The 15,252-nt window shown below is 42.6% G+C and overlaps 1 long non-coding RNA gene across 1 annotated transcript in view; it reads right to left on the reverse strand.

The window, feature by feature from the left end:
• Positions 1 to 340: 340 nt before the first annotated feature.
• Positions 341 to 15,252, reverse strand: part of LOC311624854 — a 59,687-nt gene continuing 44,775 nt past the window's right edge. Inside the window, exon 3 of the long non-coding RNA XR_014795394.1 lies at positions 341 to 781. This is a non-coding gene — a long non-coding RNA (uncharacterized lncRNA). The remainder of the gene's footprint in view (positions 782 to 15,252) is intronic.

Raw genomic sequence — 15,252 nt, forward strand, 5'->3', positions numbered from 1 at the left:
TGAAAGGCTGAGTCTCAATTGCCCATCATTTTGTTGTTTCACCCGTTTCCCTGCTCTTTGGATGTATGTCTTCATATAAAAATAACCGCATGTAAAATATGCAACTAAAAACGATGCTGTTTGCAGGTCAGACATAACCTAAAAATCCTCAGGTGGAGACCAGATTATTTTCTGGAATCTAGAAATAAGACGTTTTCTATAGGTATCCATTTTTTTATTTGATGGGTGGTCTTGGGAAAATCGGAATGAAGTGTACACAAGCCGTCAAGAACAAACCTAAAGAACAGCTAAATTAAGAATGCCATCTTTCCACTTTACATTTCCACCGATGAGTCATTCAAATGGCTTTTAATCCTGCTCCATTTAAAATGATTACCACATTGAAAAGTGTTCATTCCGTACACCACAGTTTCAATTGTGTGTTAAGTGGGTTCTTTGCACTGCTCAGAGAAAGGTCTATGTAAATAAATAGGCTTAAACCAGATGCGGCCAAAAATATAATCTGTCCAAAGATAAACATTTATGGCACATAAATATCACTTCTGCTCTTCACAAAATAAATGATATTTATTTTGGTGAGTTAAAGGAAAGTAGAGGAACAGAATTTTAGAGTTGAAATAAGACCTGATCATTTCACAAGATGCTTCCCACGTGCCAGTTGCAATGCCAGGAACCCGGGGTGGAAGGTGGGTGAGCCAGGGTCTCCATTTTTGGACTAGCTCATGTTGAGTGGAGGAGTCTCAGTGCCTTCTATAGAAATAGACTGGATCATGATGTGTTCCTGGGAAAAGAAAGGGAGTAGATGGAGCCAAGACTGGTATTTGTGTCTACAAAGTGCACAGAGCAATTCACTGAATTTTGGCATCCCTGGGAGACTAATCCCTCATTCCACAGCATCTCTTGAGTGAAAAGTTATAATTTCAAAACAGATGGCCCCTGCAAAGTTCCCTCCCACCCCTACTTCCTCCTCTTCCTTCTTTTCCTTAAAAAAAATGTTTTTATTGATTTCAGAGAGAGATGAAGGGAGAGGGAGAGAGAGAGAGATAGAAACACTGATTGGCTGCCTCCTGTGTGGCCCCCACACCAGGGATGAAGCCTGCAAACCCTGACATGTGCCTTGACTGGGAATTGACCAGCGACCACCCGGTGTATGGGCCAATGCTCAACCAACTAGCCACACAGCTGGTCTCTTCCTCCTCCTCCTCTTGTTGTTCTTATTCCTCTTCCTCTCCCATTTCCTCCTCCTCCTCCTCCTCCTCCTTCTTGTTCTTCTTGAGATTACAACCTACTTCTTGGTTAGGGTTTTCACGTTTAAGTTTCTTAACCTCATCTTTATCAACAAAATAATTCTCTACAGGGTTAAATAAAGATGACACCAGTCCTTGTTTTTAATGCTATATGTTCTCTACTGGAAGATAAAAAACATTAAGTGTGTAAATGTTTATTGAAGATTCCAGTGCACTGTTCCATATTCTCCAAGACATATCACAGTATGACTGTTAAAAGAACATATAGATAACACATCTTAATTTATGCACTCCAATCTCGTTAGCTTTTTACATTCCCCTATGCTAAAAATACTTCATTACAAGTTGTACATAATGTAAATACTTTTTATCTCAGTTTTACTTTAGTAAATTGTATGCATGTCATTTCATTATGTCCATTTTTAAAATCAATCTTATGGGACTATGGTTTTCACATAACGAAAATGCACCTAGATTAGTGTACAGTTTCGCCAAATGTATGCATCTGTGTAACCATCTTTATAGTCAAGACACAGAACATTTCATCACCTCAAAAAGTTCCCCCTGTAACACCATTCTCACTCCCAGCCCTAGTCAACTGCTATCTGTCTTCTGTCACTATTAATTAGATTTGTCTTTTTGGCATTATAAAATGAGCATTATTTTGCATCTATCTTTTAAAAATATTTTTAAAAATTTATTTCAGAGAGGAAGGGGGAGAGATAGAAACACCAAAGATGAGACATAATCATTGATCTTGATTGGCTGCCTCCTGCATGCCTCCTACTAGAGATAGAGCCTACAACTCAGACATGTGCCCTTGATTGGAATAAAACCCGGGACCCTTCAGTTCACAGGCCAACACTCTATCCACTGAGCCAAACTGGCTAGGGCTGTGTTTATCTTTTTTTGTCAGCATAATATTTCTGAAATTTATCCATGTTGTTGCATATGTGAATAATTCATTCCTTTAAAAATCTGAGTGTAATTCCATCACACTTTGTATATCCATTGAACTCCTTTGTTTGTTTCGTTAATCTTCATCTGGGGATATTTTTCCATTAATTTTTTAGAGTGAGTGAAAGGGAGGGGGAGACACAGAGAGAAACAATGATGTGAGAGAGACACATAAATTGGTTTCCTCCTGCACGTGCCCCAATCAGGGCTAGGGATCAAGCCTGCAACCGAGGTACTTGCCCTTGACTGGAAGGAACTGAATCCGTGGTCCTTCAGTCCCAGGGCCCCTGAGCCCAGCAGGCTAGGGCACATTTAACGCTTGATAGACATTTTGGTTGTTTCTAGTTTGGGACTATTAGGAATAAAACTGCTGTGAACATTCATGTACAAATAGCTGTGTAGAAACATATAAAGGAGGAGAAGGAGGAGGAGGGAAGAGGAGGAGGAAGAGGATGTTTATTATTTAGTTATAAAGCTTCTTTATGTATCTGGAGACAAGTCCTTTGGCAGATATATGTACTGTGAATACTTCCTTTCCCCGTTCTGTGTTTTGCCTTTTCATTTTCTTAATGCTGTCTTTCAAAGAGCAGAAGTTTTTGACATCCCTTAGGACAGAGTGGGCACATCTGTTTACAAAATAGCTTTGCTAATGAGCTCCATGAATATTTCTTAAAAGGCTGTGCCAAAGCGAATTGCATTACCTGTTTCACAATATTAATAATGGATCTGTGGCAGAGTCCCAGGGCTTCACCAAGCACAAGACTCACCAGTGATACATGCCCCCAATTTTGTGCTACCGGGAGATTCTGCCGCAATGCCTACTTTCATTTCATTCCTTTCTCTACAATAGTCCTCCACAGAAAGTCTTCCTCACTGCACAGCATGAGTCATCAATGAATGACTATCAACACTATCCATCACAGTGTCAGGCTTGCCATGACCTCCATGTTGCATCGGAAAAGTAATTTAAACATTGAGCTTGCTCTAGATTTAAGAAAGAACAGAAATCTCTGATATATGTGACTTGGAATGCTCAAGCCTCTCTCCTTGGCTCTCAAAATTGGAGCCCAGCGAGTTTGTTTTTTCTTCTAGAAAAACTGGTGGCCTGTATTTGTTGTTGTTGTTGTTTCTTATTTGCACCAAATAGCAAATATTTGTTCAGATGTACTATATTCCAAGCATGGTGTCAGGAAAGAAAAAATATCTAGGGAACCATGTATCAAATATTTTAGTTTATTTCATGTGAAACAGTGAGCATCTTGATGATAGGACACTGAACTCATTTTTTGTGTACTTAGTACTGGCACACAGGTTTTTGTTAAATGTAGATAATGGATGAATGATTGTACGCTTGCGCGTATGAATGAAGTGTCAGAATGAGTTCCTTGGCTTGAATATTCTGTGTGGTTGTTTGTTTTTCTTTATGGGAATATTTTCTATGACAGGAGAGCTATAACCAAATAGCCACAGCCACTCATAGCAGTAAGATCTCCCAGCAACACCACAGCCAGCAAGTAAGTTAATACCTGCAATTAAGCTTCTATCATTTTGAGTTCTAAGGGTTAAAATTTTCCAAAGTGAGCCGAAATCGGTTTGGCTTAATGGATAGCGTCGGTCTGCCGACTAAAAGGTCCCAGGTTCGATTCCGGTCAAGGGCATGTACATTGGTTGTGGGCAAATTCCCAGTAGGGGGTTTGCAGGAGGTAGCTGTTCGATGTTTCTCTCTCATCAATGTTTCTAACTCTCTATCCCTCTCCCTTCCTTTCTGTAAAAAATCAATAAAATATATATTTCTAAAAAAAATTTCCAAAGTGAGATAACATGCACCAGACATCAGAAATGAGGAGGGCCATCAGAAAATTACTTTCTTCTTAGATTATATCAGAGGAAAGATAAATGATAAAAACATTGACTACCACTATAACCAATATGATTTAGTGCAGTTTGCAAAAAAACAGTTTTATACTTTTCTTACTGGACATTTGCCTCCGTTACACAGAGCTGGAAATGAGGCTCAGTGGATGGGAATTTCTTGCCCAAGCTTTTACAGCTACTTAACAGCAAAGTAGACCAGCTGCATTCTAGTGTTCTTTTTTGCTGCCTAAAAGGATGACCTCTTGTGGATGGGTGCCATGGATGGTGGTCTATATCATATCTACCTTTCTCTCTTCTCCTGGACTTTCAAATCCATTTGTTGTGCTATGAAATGAGATTAAATTATTTTTACTACAGTATAATCTTATGATGTATGAGGCACAGTACTAAAGAAAACAATTTTCAAATAAAACTTTGACACAATGCTTCGTCTAACTCCATGGGGAAGAGCCCCATGGAAGCCAGGATTCTGTGAACCCTCAAATTCCTTTTTTCTAGGCAAACCCCGTTTTATAAGTTGGTAGTGAGAACATGCCAAAATGACACTTTTCTCTTAATTGTTTTATGATCTACTCTCCAGGAGGAACTCCTTAGCTTAGACCCAATTATTAAAAAATGTCTATTGCCTTGGATTACTTGGAAGGACAATGGGCTTGACAATTTGTAGACCAGAACTTGGGAGGAAGGACCATAGAGCTACTGAGCCCTCCTACTCAACCCTCTAAGGAGCAGCACTACCTGTGAACGATCCCCTCAGGACCTTCTAGAAACAAGTTGCATTTGAAGAACAGTATTCAATTGCAGACATGGCTGAGACTCTGAAATAACAGATTCCCACTAATCTTGTAGCAGGATTACATTTCAGGCCATGGCTTTGCAAAAGATGAAGTGTGCTTGCCTCTGCCTCACTGATAATAGTAGAAGTGTAGGCTTTGTAACAGTCAACTTTGTTCAGGATAAGGGCTGAGGAACTGAACAAAATGTGAGATTCTATGTTCTTATAATAGTTGAGGGCTATGACTGAGAAAAATACAATTTAATCTCTCTCAAACAGCTATATTTCTACATTCTACTGGCCTCTACAATAACTATGTGAAATATAAATAGCTATCTTTATTAAGGCTTCATTAAGAATTTTTATATCTGTGACAAGTGGTGCATTCTTTGCACAGAGTAAAGTACTTGAAGCTTTGATTCCAGCTGGTCTGGATTGGAAAACTCATTACTGCTCCTAGCCTGACTGCCAGCAAACTCCTCTGGGAGAGATATGGCCTTATATGTATAGAAACAGTCAGACTGAATTGGTCAACTTTTATAAATAAACCATTGGAAAATGTAATTTGAGGGAGGAGTAGATCATTTACAGATTGTTTCTTTAATCTTCTCCGTCATTTCCCAGTTCCAAATTTTAGGCATTTTTCATAACAAGAATAATAATTATAGAATGTGACAAAGCTCATCATTCAGTATTTTATAACACATCATCTATCTATAACGACAGAGGGAATTGCAAATGACATTGCAATTTGGAGGCAGAATTACAAGTTTATTTATAGTGAAGGCAACTGATTAGCTATCTTGACCAAGTTCTAGATGGAAATCACCATCTCTTGACTCAAAGAGTGGCATTGGGTTAAAATAAACAAGGAATCATTTCCAGTGGAGAAGATTAAAATGCAATTAAGAATACATTTATCTTTCTTTGCCCAGGGACTCTCCATCCCATAATACTATTTGCATAATGGGTTATTTTGTTCCCTTTTAAATGTTAAATTTGGAACATTTCATTCTAAGTGCTATAAAAAAATAAAAACATGGAATTCTAAACCCACAGATTTTCATATTTATCTGAGACAAAGAATCAATCTACTGTGCCTGCATTTAGGGAAGCACTTTCTCATCTGTGACTATAAACAAATGGAAATTAGTATTTCACCTTGTTTATCCCACTTTCAAACACACACACAAACACTCCCTTCACTGTTCCTTTCAGAAGGCATCTGGAAGTGCCATTTTGTTGGTGTTGGTTTCTGACTTCTCCTGCTCCCTGCTGGTCTCATGTCTTCTACCCCAGAGCTGTATTCCCCAATTGACATTTAAGTCAATGCATGCCTGCACTCCTTCCTCCTACTGGTCCCCAATGCAAACAGACCTGTCTTATATCGAATTGCCTGGATGGACCTAAACAACAGTCTCTACACATGGAGAATTTATTCTTCAACTCACATGGAACACATTTTGTCTTTTAAGAGGGTGTGTTGGGATACACAATAGCTCAGTTTAGTCCTCAGTGGATGGAATTCAAGGCACAAGATTGACTAGTGGCAAACATGTGGCAGAAGGAAAAGCTTCCAGGTTCCCCCATACTCCCCTCTCCCCAGGGCAGCTCTGTACTGGGCCAGATGCAGACACACAGCATCCAACCTACCCATGCTCAGGAGTAGTGAGGGGGAACAGTAACCTCCCAGAGGGTTAGAAGGTGCCCCTCCCAGCTGCGTCCCTTCACCTGACAATAGTAACTACTTTGCAGCATCTCGGCCTCCTAATACTTAAAGCTCTGCCTTTCTAAGCTTCTCATATTCTATCTGCATTAGCAGCCAGCTTTTCTTCAGATTCAAAACCTATTGGCTAGGTCCTAGATAAGGAGACTTCATCCTATTCAATATTAAAAATTCAGCCTCTGGAATGGTTTTTCTCAACACAGCTATTCAAGTAGCCAGTGGATGGGTCTCCTTGAAAACATCAGTGGCAGCTCGATTGCCCTGCCTCCTGATAAAGATCTTCCTGCACCATGGGCTGCCAATTTCAAGCCGTTGGTGCCCTGACAAGAACTTGACTCTGTGAAGATATACTACATGCAGTAAGGAGTAGTGTATTACCAAGGGGCAAGGCACTGGTGAGGGGTAGGCCCAGGTGACAATGGAGGTTCTGCCAGACCAAGGCAGGGAGCATAGCTCACTCTCCTACAGGGTCCCACACATGGGGCACCTGTTGTTCTAGAAATGGGTGCTCGTCAGGCGGGTGGAGTCCAGGCATGGGGAATTTGGGCAGCTGAGGTGTTGAAGTCCAGGCAGTGGTACATTAAGAGACGGGGAATAGAGGTCCTGCTCCCGGGCAAAGGGCCTACTTAGAGATAAGCAGGTCTGAGCGGGTGAAGGAGGCTGAGGCACGTCCAGAAAATGAATACTCAGATACAGGAGCAAAGGAGAGAAAAGATCTGAGTTATGGAAACCGAGGTGCAGTAGAATTTCTTGGAATTTGGGATGAAGGGGCATTATTTCATGCTCAGGACTGGACCACTGAAGGAGGGAAAGAAGTGTGAAGTGTGTTTCTATTTTGTAGCATAATCTAGAAAAAGAGGCTTAAGAAATTTCTCAGATGGGATTTGGGGGACAACTGTGATTAAGAGAGTTGGGGACTCAGGACATGTGTGGAAATTCTACTCTTGGTTGATGGGGAAAAAATAAATGTAAGAAAAAGCTATACCTTTTCTACCCATCTTGTGTCTCACATTGCTTCCTTTCTATTCCTTTTTAAAAATATATATATATTTTATTGATTTTGTACAGAGAGGAAGGGAGAGAGATAGAGAGTTAGAAACATCGATGAAAGAGAATCATCGATCAGCTGCCTCTTGCACACCCCCTACTGGGGATATGCCCACAATCAAGGTCCATGGCCTTGACCGGAATCGAACCCGGACCCTTCAGTCCCCAAGCCGACGCTCTATCCATTGAGCCAAATCAGTCTCGGCCCTTTCTCTTCTTGTTACCATTTTCTTCTTAACATTTTAATCTTAAAAATTGTTGAGAGATATCACTTTTGGTGCCTCTGTCTCTGCCCTACTGCCTTCTGCTGTTGTCAGGATAGGCTGCTTCAGGGTGATATGAGCAGAGAGAGACACGTGGGGGAGGCAAGCCAAGAGGTTATAATAGTGACATTATGTCACATATTGACACCTTCTATGAGCCCGGTACCAGGTAAAACACTTAATATGCATTGTCTAACTTAGTTGTGGCAAGGTAAGCCTTGTCCTTCTCACAAATAAAGTCATTGCAGCTAAAGAGGTTGTAGCATTTCCCTGAGGTCTCACAGTTGGTTAGTGCTCCATCAGCCTAAGCTCGCCCGGACATGGTAGCTGAGAAAACTTAAATACCTCTTGCCTCCCAACAGGATTACAGAGAAGAGACCAGCCTCAGCTGGGAAGATGCCAGGGCCCCCATACGAATACATGAGAATGGATGGGCATGGACCAACGGGTAGTAACATAGAGCTTCAGACAGGCTGAGCCCAGGTAAAAGACTACGTTGCTTTAACTGGCTGGTACCCAGACCTGACTCTGGGTCATTAGGGAAGCTCTAAATGGTAGATAAGTCCTCCTTCATTCAAAATAGAAATTCAGGAAGTAGCTAAGAACACTGATTAATGAGGACCGGTTCCCTTGGAACGTAAGAACTTCTGCCTGAGCCTCTGACATCCAGACTTGACCTCGTAAAGCCAAAGCAGCCATTACAAAGAAAGGTCTGATACAGGGTGTTCTTAGTAGGTGCTGAATACTTAGCAGACTTGAGGGTTTGGACTGAGAGGAGTGGCCAGCAGGTCATGAGTATTCCATGATTAGCAATTTACATGACATTTTCTCAGAAGAAATGGCAATTGGCTGATGGGATGGTTTCTCTCTCCTCAGGAAGTCAGCACATCCAGCCTGCTTTGGTCCTTGGCATCAAACTTGGTCTCCACAAGGAGTATGGGTCAGGGAAGTGTGCCAATTCAGGGAAACGTGGGGAGCTTGTAAAAATGCAAAATCCCAGGCCTCCAAATTCAGGACATTTTTTGGGGGGGGTGATTCTGATGCAGATAGTCCTGTAGGGACACTTTGGGAAATTCCTCCACAGAGAATCCTCCACCTACCCACTGTGCTTCTCAGGGCTGAACTGGACTGGACATTCCTGATCTCGAGAGAGTGCAGTTAGAGAGCCTCCCCATAGGCCTGTGAATGGCCACTTTTCCTATACACGCCAGCTCCCAGTGCCGAGAGGAGCAGGGCCTTCTGGTTCTCAGTGGTTAGCATCGCTGTGGTCATTCCCAGGAGACACCATGGCAGCAGGGAGAGGAGCCCTCTCAATGCCAGCTACAGTTGCCTCCTCCTTGAACCCAATATTCACTTTTCTTCTATTTTGGTCGTGTGACCAGAGCTGGGTAAGTTCTAGAAATGAGGGACAAAAAGGCTGCTTTTCCTACCAATTTCTCTCCTCCATGGTTACTAAAACCCACCAATGTGTGCTGCATGCTGAAAACTTCAGTGCTTTTTACCCATCAGAAGGAGGTTGGGACTTCCTTACATGGACCAACTTTAACGACAAGGATTTGCTGAGGTAGAAAATTCCCCGGTGGTAGGCTTGATGGATGATGCAACATCGTCTCCTGGGGACACAGAGATTTGCAGCAGCATTTCTGCAACCTAAAATAAACCATCACTCTGTATGAGGAGTGACAAGCTTAATGTCTACGCTCTTCATCATAATTCTGGTGGCAGAGCTTCCCAGACGCAAGGTTAGCCCCTCTCACTTTGGCCCAAATATTCGGAGCAGGAACGTGGGAGGGATTGTATGAAAATTGTTCTTTCATCTGAGAATCTCAAGCGCTTTATAAATATTAGTTAAACAGTCACAATACTTAGTATGCATAATTATTATCCATCCACCACCTCCAACTTCCTGCCAACTTGAAGGATAGCATGGCTAGACTTCAGTGGCTTAGCTTATCACAGAGGCAATGTTTTTCATTTCTAGTCTTGTATTGAAGAGGAGTAGAGTGTTGGAAAAGACCATATGATTCCTATGCATTTATACACTGTAAAGTAATATGTTTAGGAGAGTAGAAGAATAAAATACTGCATTATCATTTAATTATAAGGACTACATTAATCCTATCTTTGAACCAGCCTTTTTCTTCTCAAGTAACTTCTCTTTTACAGTCTTTCCATCTATAGAACAGTGTCATACCTGAAGCAGTTAATGTCTGGTGCTTAGGTCCCAGTGCAGATACAAGAAAAAAGGGTCATTCACACTTTCTGTTTGATTGTGGCAGCCAAGATTTAAAGGGGGAATAGGAAAATAATAATGACAATAATAATCCTATATAATAAAACCCTAATGTGCAAATTGACTGAACAGCAGAACAACCACTCGCTATGATGTGCACTGATCACCAGGGGGCAGATGCTCAAATCACAATTTACTTGGCTGAAGGTCAAGAGTGCTACCACAGGGGGAGCACTGCTCAGCCAGAAGCCTGGCTCATGGCCCAGGCCTAAGTCAGCAGGTGGACATCCCTGGAGGAGCTCCCAGACTTCAAGAGGGAGCAGGCCAGGCTGAGGGAGCCCTCCCCAGTGTATGAATATCATGCACCGGGCCTTTAGTAATAAAATATAATGAAATAGTGTCATAATGGATTCCCTAATCTCTTACATTAGTCTATTGTAAGCATTGATAGCTTGTCAAATAGTGTGTTCTAAAACCTATAAAATGTGTTCCAGTTTCCTGTAATGACAGCATACCCTCACAATTTGAAATGGATTATCCTAATATATCACCCAACCCTGAAGACTTTTCATGATCAAGGCTGTTATTCATATTATCAGAATATCCTTCCTCTTTATATTAGTTCAAGGCCACTGGCTTGGATGATACTTATCTGAGTCAGTCACAAGCCTTTTTTTTTTTTTTTTTTTTTTTTAAAGCTGGTAATAAAACTACCACCAGCTTATAAATGAAAAACTATAGTTAAGACCAAATATTGTTAGTGATTCTAAAATCTGACTCTGCCACCCTTCTGTTTGCGGAACATCAATTCTCATTTAATGCATTTACCTGGAAATAGGCACCTGAGAGGAGGTTGGAAAATAGTGGGGCTACTAAGAGTTACTAGAGACAGAGTTGTCGGTAAATAAAACAGCTAAGTTAACAGTCTTTGCTCTTAACCCTCCAGGTTCACTCTGGGTTGTGGGCCATGGGGGAGACTAGAAGGAAGAAAAGATACAGTCATGACCTCGGAGGGCCCAGGGCAGAGAGGGGAAGAGGGAGAGGAGAGCAGGGCATGGACACATAGGTAAATAGAGAAGGCAGCCAAGATGGATCCTCAGGTATCAGCCATGGAATTGTGCTCCCTGAAGATAGATCTCTAGTCCTGGATGAGGCTAATTACCAGGTGCATTTGAGGGAACCGGTGACCACATGGTATATTATGTTTGTTAAGATTTCTTATAAGGTTTACCAAGAAAATGATGCACGCTGCTTATGGTATGCCAATGATAACTATTTCTACCGAGCCTCTTTCATGAGGCGAGTGAGAAGCAGCTACAAAGGAAGCCACTGGCTGCAGCAAAAATCTGTTTTATTGAAACATTCTTGGATTTCTCTTAGAAATCATGAATATTCTAGGAAAAAGTAGAGAAACAAGTTCTGGGGTGGGAATATATATATATATATATATATATATATATATATATATATATATATATATGGAAAGTTAAGGGAAAACAGCCACACAGAGAGAGGCATGCACACTCCTTTGTTTAGTGCTGAGCAGTTTATGTGCTTTCATGCAGGGCCTTGTTTGATGATGTCAACAACCGATGTGTTAGGAGCACAGAGAAAACAAGTGAACTGCCTCAGTTGGTAAATGGGTCCTGGAGTCAGTAAAATGGGTCCAAATCCTGGGTCTGTGACTCCTCAGCTCTGTGACCTTGGTCAGTTACCTGCTCCTTAGCTCTGTGACCTTGGTCAGGATTTACGATGTCAGCTTTCTCATGGGGTGTTGGGAAATTAAATGAGGTGCTCACATCAAAGGCTCAGCACAGAGCCCAGCACAGCACACTCAGTAAATGCTAACGCCCAACACATGTCACTACAGCCTCCCTGTACAGCAACAAGGCTGATGCAAAATAAAGGCCATCCCGCTCTTCTGGGCTGATGTACCCAACGGAAGCCCTCTCTCCCAACTCGGCTACTCTGCGGGCCAGCCTGACTCCACACGGCTCTGCTTCCACAAAATGACCTTGGACCATCCACTGGGATTGTCCTCAGGGCTTATTTAAATTCTGCACACAGGTGTGTGATGTTATTGGTGACAAATCTTGGTCCTTCTAGAGTGATTTATTTTTTTAGTTTAGAATTTGTCGTTTATAGCCAAATCTGATGAAAAGGAACATAATTAAGAGGGGACAGTGCTTGAAGGATGTCCCTCACCTAAGCTTGACTTTTTTAGTATGTTGTTTTTAAACCTAAGAGCCTCATTCTTTCATTGTCATATTTGAACTGTTGGCCTCGATTCACTTTTGAAACAGGGAACACTGGGAAGAAAAGAAAGAAGAAAAGGCCAAGGGGAGAAGAAAGGGAATGGGAGGAGAGAGAGAGGCCCAAAGTGAAAGGACAAGTCGAGGCAGAGGAAATCAAACCGGCTTGGAAACATCACAGGGAAGTCAACCTTGTAGGCCAGAGATGTTAATTATAGTTTGCTTTTAAGACATAATTCATACTACTATTTGTTTTGTGAAGGGGGAGAGTGCTTATAATGGGCCGCAATAAAACTTCCGGCCAAGGCCAGGCTGCTTCTTTCTCCTGCGCCGAAAAACATCATGTTCAGTAAAATACCTTTGTCTTTCAAAAACTTTAACCATCTTTAGAACGTTCATTTTCCTTTTCCTTTTCCTTTTTTTTTTTTTTTGAGTTTCCTGGACACAGCTCTTTATTTTTTTACATTTATTATTTATTTTTTAAAAATTCTTTATTGTTTAAAGTATGACATATGTCTCCTTTTTTCCCCATTGGCTTCTCCCTGGCCGTTTCCACTCCCTAGCACATCCCCTAACCCCCCCTACTGTCTGTGTCCATGGGTTATGCTTATATGCATGCATACAAGTCCTTTGGTTGCTCTCCCTTCCCTCTCCTCCCCCTTGCCACCTCCTTTGCCTTCCCTCTGAGGTTGGACAGTTTGTTCAATGCTTCTATGTCTCTGGATCTATTTTTGTTCATTGGTTTATGTTCAGTATATTCCACAAATGAGTAAATATGGTGTGATATTTATCTTTCTCCAACTGGCTTATTTTGCTCAGCATAATGCTCTCCAGGTCCATCCATGCTGTGCAAATGGTAAGAGTTCCTTCTTTTTTCCTTTTTCTTTTTCCTTTTTTTTTTTTTTTTTTCCTTTACAGCAGTGTAGTATTCAATTGTGCAGATGTACCACAGTTTGTAAATCCACTCATCTGCCGATGGGCACTTAGGTTATTTCCAAATGTTAGCTATTACAAGTTGTGGTGCTATGAACATAGGATTGCATATCTCCTTTCTGATTGGTTTCTTGGGATATTGTCCTAGAAGTGGGATCACTGGGTCAAATAGGCATTCCATTTTTAATTTTTTGAGCAAACTCCAGACTATTTTCCACAGAGGCTGGACCAGTCTGCATTCCCACTAGCAGTGCATTAGGGTTCCGTTTTCTTTGCATCCTTTTCATTTGTTGATTTGTTGATGATAGCCATTCTGACAGGTGTGAGATGGCACCATATTGTTGTTTTGATTTGCATTTCTCAGATGATTAGTGACTTTGAGCACGTTTTTATATATCTCTTGGCCTTTTGTATGTCCTTTTTCGAAAAGAGTCTATTTAGATCCTTTGCCCACTTTTTGATTGGGTTGTTTGTCTTCCTTTTAAGTTGTATGAGTTCCCTATAATCATTCTACTTTTTCCTTCATATTTTGGACACTTGTTCAGCACCTGTTCGCTTCTTTGCTCTTGTCTCCTCCTGGCTCCCGGACAAGCAGGGGCTTGGGACCTGTGGGGAAGGAAGGAAACCCCAGCGCTCCCCTATGTGAATAACATGATTCGCAGACAGGACAGAGGGTAGAAGGAGGCTTTCTGCAGAGCTGGCAGCGCTCCCAGACAATTTGCTCTGGGAACAGACTCTGGCTAATCTGCCGGCAGTGCCGGCCTCTGGGGCCTCCAGGTTGATGAGTTTGGGCAGCCATGGGCAGGGAGCACTCCGGAGGCAGGAGGGAGTAAGCACTCCATGGGGAGCACCAGGAAGGGCTGACTTGAGTCACTGGATAGCAGGAGATGCATCTGTGAGCACAGAGCAGGCCTGGGTGCTCTCCTGTCTGCCTCGCTGCCCAGGCCTCTGGCCTCTGAAACAGACACAGGAAGGGCTGAGGGGCTGGAGAGGGAGAAGCTGGCTCCAGGGTCAGAGAAGGAAGAGTCTGAGTGGTCACAATGCAGGGAAGGAGTAGGAAGGATAAGGGATCTTCATGGGCTGGCCAAGGGCCCAGGCTGGTTCCTGCTGCACAAAGCTGCTTGGGGGGCAGAGTAAGCCTCCTGTTCTCCAGCACCAAGTGATTCTTTTCTCCTGATTTCCTGCCCAGCCCAGGGGACTGGCCATGCCATCCTGTGGGTTTAGGGAATGACCTAGAAGCAACTGTTGCTTCTCTACTCCCTGGACCCTGCTCTGTCACCACAGACATGCCCAGCTTACCCCTCTCGGCTTCCCTGGGCAGTGTTTTCAGCAAACACTCGCTCTGGAGTACGGCTAATTGAGCTGGCAATCAGCAGGCTCTCTGTGACCTACAATGTGCGGGCGGGGAAAGGAGGGGAAGGGGGCCAAGGCTGTCCGAGCTCCTGCCAACTTCCCCGCTAGGATTGAGCGCAGTCAGACTGGGATTCCTGATAAGGACACTTTTAAAAATGATTTTCCCTACAGTAGAACTTTGAAAAGGTCTATAGCTATGAAGTATTCAGGGCCACTAGCCGATGTAGCCCCCAGTATCTTCCAGTTATCCTCAAGTGGGTTCTTGGCTGGCTTGGATATTCACAGAAAAGGTAATGGGACACATTGCCTCTCTGTTGCCTGCGCTGTCCACTGGCCAGTCTGCCCTGAGGTGACTAGGAAGCTGGGACCTGGTGGTCAGGGTGAGCTGACTGGCCCACTGCTTGCTGCTTCCTCTGCTCTTTCCCCTAACGAAATAGCCTGTGTGTGATTACACAACTAATCCCTGATAGGTTCAAAAATTCAGAAAACACAGAGAAATGTAAAGAATACTACCCACAGGGAATAAGCGCAGTGCACATTCCTCATGATTGTTTCCAGGCTAACACTTTGAAGTGAGATTACAGTATGCAT

The sequence above is a fragment of the Pipistrellus hanaki genome (genome assembly GCF_964339955.1).
Source record: "Pipistrellus hanaki genome assembly, chromosome: 1".
NCBI lineage: Eukaryota > Metazoa > Chordata > Mammalia > Chiroptera > Vespertilionidae > Pipistrellus > Pipistrellus hanaki.